General features: G+C 59.6%; 1 non-coding gene across 1 annotated transcript; it reads right to left on the bottom strand.

The window, feature by feature from the left end:
- Window positions 1–5,823: 5,823 nt before the first annotated feature.
- Window positions 5,824–5,917, bottom strand: TRNAI-UAU (transfer RNA isoleucine (anticodon UAU)). The gene is made up of 2 exons: window positions 5,880–5,917; window positions 5,824–5,859 (listed from the first exon to the last, which is right to left on the bottom strand). It is a non-coding gene; the product is annotated as a tRNA-Ile (tRNA).
- Window positions 5,918–6,479: the final 562 nt, after the last annotated feature.

The raw sequence follows: 6,479 nt of genomic DNA, 5'->3' as shown, positions 1-6,479 counted from the left end.
TTCCAGTCCTGGGCGCCTGTGAGTGCTGGCCTCCAGCCCCTTTCTCTGTCAGGCCCTCCAGCTGCAGCTGAAGGTAATGGACAGGGGCTGCCAGTCTTCATACCTGCATTGACTTGGGTGGTCCACAGACACATCCTGGCTGCTCCCAGAGCCTCTATGAAAAGAAGGTGTCAAGAGAAGCCCTATGAGCTCTTCAGAGTGTCTGGAGACATGCGCTATGGGTAACTGACCCTGTGCCCATTCTCCCTGTCACTACTTGCCTGCCAAGGCCGGAGTAGACCCTGAAATAGCAAGGAAAGCAGTACTCTTATGCTATACCCACTGACACTGTGTCTTGGCACAGACTGTGGCTGAACAGACACATGGCGCTACTGGAAAGAGTCCAGCGGAGCACCTCCTGTTGCTGGGCACCACGGAGAAGAGGCTGGCCTCATCCTCTTGACACTCCCCCTTCAGATACTTATACACGTTTATGAGATCACCTCTCAGTCTTCTCTTCCCCAGGCTGAACAGGCCCAGCTCTCGCAGCCTTTCCTTATAGGAGAGATGCGCCAGTCCCCTCCTCATCTTTGTAGCCCTCCGCTGGACTCTCTCCAGTAGTGCCATGTCTCTTTTGTACTGGGGAGAACAGAACTGGACACAGTACTCCAGGGGAGGCCTCCCCAGGGCTGAGGAGAGGGGCAGGATCACCTCCCTCCACCTGCTGGCAACACTGCCTAATGCACCCCAGGATACCCTGGGCCTTCTTGGCCACAAGGGCACACTGCTGGCTCATGGTTAACTTGTTGTCCACCAGGACTCCCAGGTCCTTCTCGGCAGAGCTGCTTTCCAGCAGGTCAACCCCCAGCCTGTCCTGGTGCATGGGGTTCTTCCTGCCTAGGTGCAGGACCCTGCGCTTGCCTTTGTTGGACTTCCAGAGGTTCCTCTCCACCCAATTCTCCAGCCTGTCCAGGTCCCTCTGAATGGCAGCACAGCCTTCTGGTGTGTCAGCCACTCCTCCCAGTTTAGTATCATCAGCAAACTTGCTGACAGTGCACTCTGTGCCTTATTCCAGGCCATTGATGGATACATTGAGCAAGACTGGATGCAGTACTGACCCCTAGGGGGAACACTGCTAGCTACAGGCCTCCAACTAGACTCTGCGCCACTGACGACAACCCTCTGAGCTCTGCCATCCAGCCAGTTCTCAATCCACCTCACCGTCCACTCATCCAACCCACACTTCCTGAGCTTACCTAGGAGGATGTGATGGCAGACAGTGTCAAAAGCCTTGCTGAAGTCCAGGGAGACAACATCCGCTGCTCTCCCCTCATCTCCCCAGCCAGTCATTCCATCAGAGAAGGCTATCTGATTGGTCAAGCATGATTTCCCTTTGGTGAATCCATGCTGACTACTCCTGATCACCTTCTTGTCCTCCACATGCTGAGGAGGGAGGGGAGCTGTGGCTGTGATGCGGCATGTCCCACTGTGACCCCAGCCCGCGTCACCAAGAGGCTGCCAGGCCTCCCGCGACACCCTCCCCCAGACCCTGCCAGGCTTTGCCCACCTCAGCCAAGGGCAGCTGCGCTGGCTGTTTTGGGGTGCTGCCCCCACCCCACGCCGTGGCGCAGCGAGAGCCATGGCGGGGGCGGGGAGGGGGAGCTCACCAGTGTGGTGGCCCCAGATGGGGACGCTGCGCTGCCATTGCTGGCCGCAGGGGCTGTGCTGAGCTCTGCCCTGAAGGAAGGAAGGAAGGGATAAAGGAAGGAAGGAATAAAGAGGAGCCTCGGCAAAGCAAGGGCTGGTGCTGGTTAGGTATACCACAGCCTCTCTGGGTTCTGGAGTCTGGAGTCTGCCTGGGCTCTGGAGTCTGGCTCCGTCTTCTTTACTCCCCCCATCGCGTATTTAGACACACCGACAAGAGCCCCTCTGGGCCTTTGCGTCTCCCGCCTAAACAATCCCAGCTCTCTCAGCCTCTGCTCGTGTGACGGATGCTTCAATCCCTCAAGCCTCTCGGAGGCCTTTTGCTGGACTCGCTCCAGCATGGCCATGTCTTTCTTGTACTGGGCCCAGCGCTTGTGGTACAGGTCTCTCGCTGGCACCTGCTGGACTGCTGCTTGACCTTCCCTCATCACGACTCTAGGTGGAACTAGAGCTCCAAGCGCCCTGTGCTCAGGAATGGCTGACAGAGCTCGCTGGAGCCTGTTAGAGCTTGCGAGAGGTCACAGCCTCCTTTGGCTCAAACTGCTGCACCTGTGTGCTGCCTCGGTGAGCTGTGCTCTCAGCAACGGCTACTTCCTTTCCCCCCGGGCACTGTCCAAGAGTCCGCCAGGACCGTCTCCAAACCGTGCCAAAGGCCGTGCGAATGCAAAATCGGGTCTGGGAGCGTTAAGCGCCACCCCTTGTGCACCAACATCTCGCTGCACTGAGGAACACCTGTGCCATGGCTGAGTGTGGGGGGCAGGTGGGCTTGTTTCCAGGGCTTCTTTCAAAGTGACCGGAGTTGTCCAGGACGTAACAGAACCAAGGGCTGGCTCAGGCTGTGACTATCAGCAGGGCCTAAGCACTGGTTGTTATTGCGAGTCCCCTGTGGCGTAGCAGCAGGACGCGACACCTGGGTGCTGTCAGGGCCCTGAGGGCCTCAGTGGCCCTGACCAGTAATGCTCCACACACCCTGCCCATGGGCCCAGGAGCCCATTTCAGCTCCTCCCTGGGCCTTCTGGCCCCGTCTGCACCAGGAAGCATGGGAAGGGTCTCTCATTGGCATGTGCAGAGCAAAGCTTCACTGCAGAGTCGCCTGCTCCTGCCTCTGTGGGACTGGGTAGTGCAGGGATCTTAGGACTGAAAGACAAGGCAGCTCCTGCGGCAGGTGAGTCACGTCCCGCAGACCCAGAGACCTTTTCTCTGTCACCCAGCGCCTCCCAGGAGCCCTAAGGAAAGGGTATTCTGCAAGGGGATTTGGCAGAAGACAGGGCTGCCCTGGAGCTGGCTGCACAGGCAAGCCCAGGATGGCTGTTGTTGCAACAGAGGAAACGCCCTGTTCCTCGTGCCTGCTCAGAGCTCCTGTGCGTCTGATAGGGTCCCCTTCCTTCCACGCTGCCCCCCAGGTGAAAGGCCTCGCTTGCTGTGGCAATAGGGTTAGCCCTAACCCTAAGCCTTTCCCTGGCTGGGAATCGAACCCAGGCCGCGGCAGTGAGAGTGCCGAATCCTGACCACTAGACCACCAGGGAGGAGATGCCCAGCCTGCCTGTGCACCCACCGGTGGGCACCAGCCCTGCCCTGCAGGGGACCAACCCCTCCAACCACAGCCCCCCACAGCCGGTCAGGAAGACAAATTGCCGTGGCAGCCCGAGCCTTCCCAGGCAACTCTGCAGGCATTCCTCCTTCTTTCTGAGAACGAGGCCCTCAACCAGAGCCTCTGGGCAGCAGGCACCCTGCAGCGGGAAGGCCCAGGGAGTGCAAGGTGGCGGTCGGCGGGGAGGCTGGTCACTGCTGGACACAGGTTTGCACCTGGAAAGTCCCTGAGCAGAAAATCACAGCTGGGCACAAATCACAGCAGCCTGAGACAACAAAGCCTGACAGCACGGGCTTCAAACCCACCTCTCCAAGAAACCGGAGCCAAAATCCAGCTCCTTGCACCACTCACCTATACCCACCAGACTGCAACACTCCTGTCCTGGTGCATGGGTTGGGCTGGGGGAAGTCTGGATTGCCTCTCGCCAGGGGACCGATGCCCCTTCCGGCTGTCCTTGCAGCACAGTGCGAAACGTGAGCACGCTCTTGCTGCAGGTGGCAGCCAGCAGTGGGAGCGGGCTGCTTTCCGAGGGCAGGCAAGCAGGCTGCGAGGGACATAGCAAGGCCAGTGAGGCAGGGACCTCCCTGGCAGGGCACAGGCCCTCAGCACCCGAGCAAGAAGGGAGAGCTGGTTGAGTGTCAGGAACGAGGGCCAGGCACAGAGCAGTGGTTGCCAGCCAAGTCCAAAGTGCTGAGACGGGTCTGAGGCCAAGCTCTGGAGCCCGGTCAGCCAGGGAAGGGCAGGGTCAGCGAGGTGCATGGCGGCCAGGGCCGGGCATGGCTGCAACGTAGCTCAGGCGAGGAGCAGCTCCCTTCTGCTGAGCCACCTCCGCCACCCAGCGCAGCACTCCTGCAGCTGCAACCTCTCGCCAGGACCTCTCCCAGCAGCAGGAGCAGAGCAAGTGGGGAAAGGACCGTCGCTCTTTGTGGAGGTGCGCCCACAGGCTCACACTGCACCCCAGGGTGCGTGGTGGAGGGGACACTTGAGCAGAAAGAGCCAGGGCTGGGCACGGAGCAGTTCGTATCCCCTGTGCTATGCACCTGCCTTCCCCCCTACACCACCCTCTGTCCAGCTGGCTACGCGGGGCCGCTCTTTGCAGAGTTGTCCTTTCCTCATCGCCAGCCCCTGGACATGCCCCGTAACTGCCTTCAGTCCAGTTCTTTGCCATCCCCAAGAACTGAGACTTCTGAAAAGGTGAATCTAGAGCGTGAGTTTGCCTCCCCTCTCCCAGGGAGGCACATGAGGGCTTGCGCTGTTCGGGTGCTGCTCTGCAAGGACACAGACTCGCATTTTCTGACTTCTCCCTGCTAGCCTGCCGTCACCTGACAGCTCTGGCTGCTCCGCAGGAGGGCAGAAGGCAGGAGGGCAGGAGGCAGGAGGGACAAATGGCCCGAGGAGGAAAGGCAATCACATGGGCAGCTGTGATCGTATAGTGGTTAGTACTCTGCGTTGTGGCCGAATCCGAGTCACAGCAATGGTTTTGCAAAGCCCGCCGGGTGAAAAGGAGAGTTGGAAAAGACACGGGAGGCACCCGCAAGGGTAGGCCAAGGGGTTTGTTTCCAAAGATGCCATGGCCTAGGAAGCTCTTCTGTGCTCTCTGTTCCAAACATTCAGTGGGCTCGTGCCTAAAATGATTTCCTGGTTTCTAGTGATCGTGCAGTGTCTTCTGCTGGGGGGCTGCCGTGACAGCTACCCCTGCTTCTGGGAAAGCAGTCAAGCTTCTCCGTTCTCCAGGCCAAGCTTGAGAACTGAGAGACTCTGCCTGGAAAGTGCCCAGCTTTTCACCTTTCCTTTCCCTTGCCCTTGCTCTCCGTGTTGCAGTCAGGGCACTCTCAGCTCCACACACAAACTGCCCTGCAGCCCCAGCCCACCCGCAACTGCCATCCCACGCCATAGAGACCCCCAACACAAGTAGCTCTTCCCTGGGAGAAAGAAGTCGCTTTTTTTTTTTCTTCAGGGGGAGCGTGTGACTTTTCTGAGGTTATGCCACCATGCTGGAAGTCTTAAGTCCTGTTCCGGCCAAGCTGTAAGCTGGCTGTGGGAAAGAAACCCTCCCTGGAAAGGCAGAGCTGCCTTTCTCCCTTGCCTGCTGCAGAGTGAGAGGCGCTGTGAGGCAGCAGCTTTTGCCTGCAGCTCCACCACAGTGCTCGCGTGTAGAGAGCCAGGAGTGCTTCCTCCTGGCCTGGCTGCAGGGGGAAAGGCTGGCTAGGAAGGCTCTGCCACAGTGAGGCTGGGCAGCTGGTGCTGGGAGAGTGTCCGCCTGGAGGGCAAATGCTGAAGAGCAAAGGAAAATGTTAGCATCTGCGCCCTGAGTGGGGTCTGGATCCTCTGCGGAAGAGAAGGGAGGAGAGCCCAGCTCTGCCTCCGGGGCCCCAAACCGAGTGCTATGCGGGCAGAGCCCAGGTCAAGCCTGGAACGGCCCCGAGCGCTTCTGGTGTTCCAAGGTGTCTGTATTGGCAGGTCCCGGGATGTCTGGCTTGAGACAGATGTCGCTGCTAGAAAGCTGCACCGCCCAAGGGAAGAGGAGGCAGTGCATGATCAAAAGCCCATGCTCCAGGTGAGGCTTGAACTCACACCCTCAGCATCCCTCCGCTTAGCACTGCTGTATAAGTACTGCGCGCTGGCCCATTGCGCCACTGGAGCACGCTTGGAGAGGCGGACTGGAGCCCACGAGCAACCATTGTTGCCTGCGATCACCATGGCTCTTCAGCATTAACCGGGCACCTCAAGTGCTTTCCTCTTTGTCTCGTCCAGCAAGGAGCAGCCATTGCGTGCCAGGCTTGCAACATTCACCAGGGCACGGAGTGCCAGGGCAAAGTGCCCCTCGGCAGGGTTTAGCTGGCTAGAGGCAGGAAAAGGGAGGCCACAGGCGACCCAGGGCTGGGACAGTGAGGTCGCTGCTGTGGCAGCCCTGTGAGGCCATTGAGTGCATCAGAAAGCCCCTGTAGTGAAGACAGCCGGGGGAGGGGGCGAGGGGAGGCAGAAGAAGGACACCCGACTGCCACAGGGACCGTGAGTAAGGGCAGACCCAGAGCAGCCAAAGCCATGCTGGGCCAATGGGAGTGGAGGCTGGAGAGGGGCTAAGGCAGCCAAGAAGGACACGGAGAGCAGCAGCAGGGAACACTGGTCCCAAACCACATCTCGTGGGGGAGCCAACGGGCTTCTGGCTTTGCGCTCTGCTCCCGAGGGCATCTGGGCTCTGGCC

The sequence above is a fragment of the Struthio camelus genome, chromosome 10, assembly GCF_040807025.1.
Source record: "Struthio camelus isolate bStrCam1 chromosome 10, bStrCam1.hap1, whole genome shotgun sequence".
NCBI classification, from domain to species: domain Eukaryota; kingdom Metazoa; phylum Chordata; class Aves; order Struthioniformes; family Struthionidae; genus Struthio; species Struthio camelus.
This window is presented reverse-complemented; position numbering and strand designations above follow the sequence as displayed.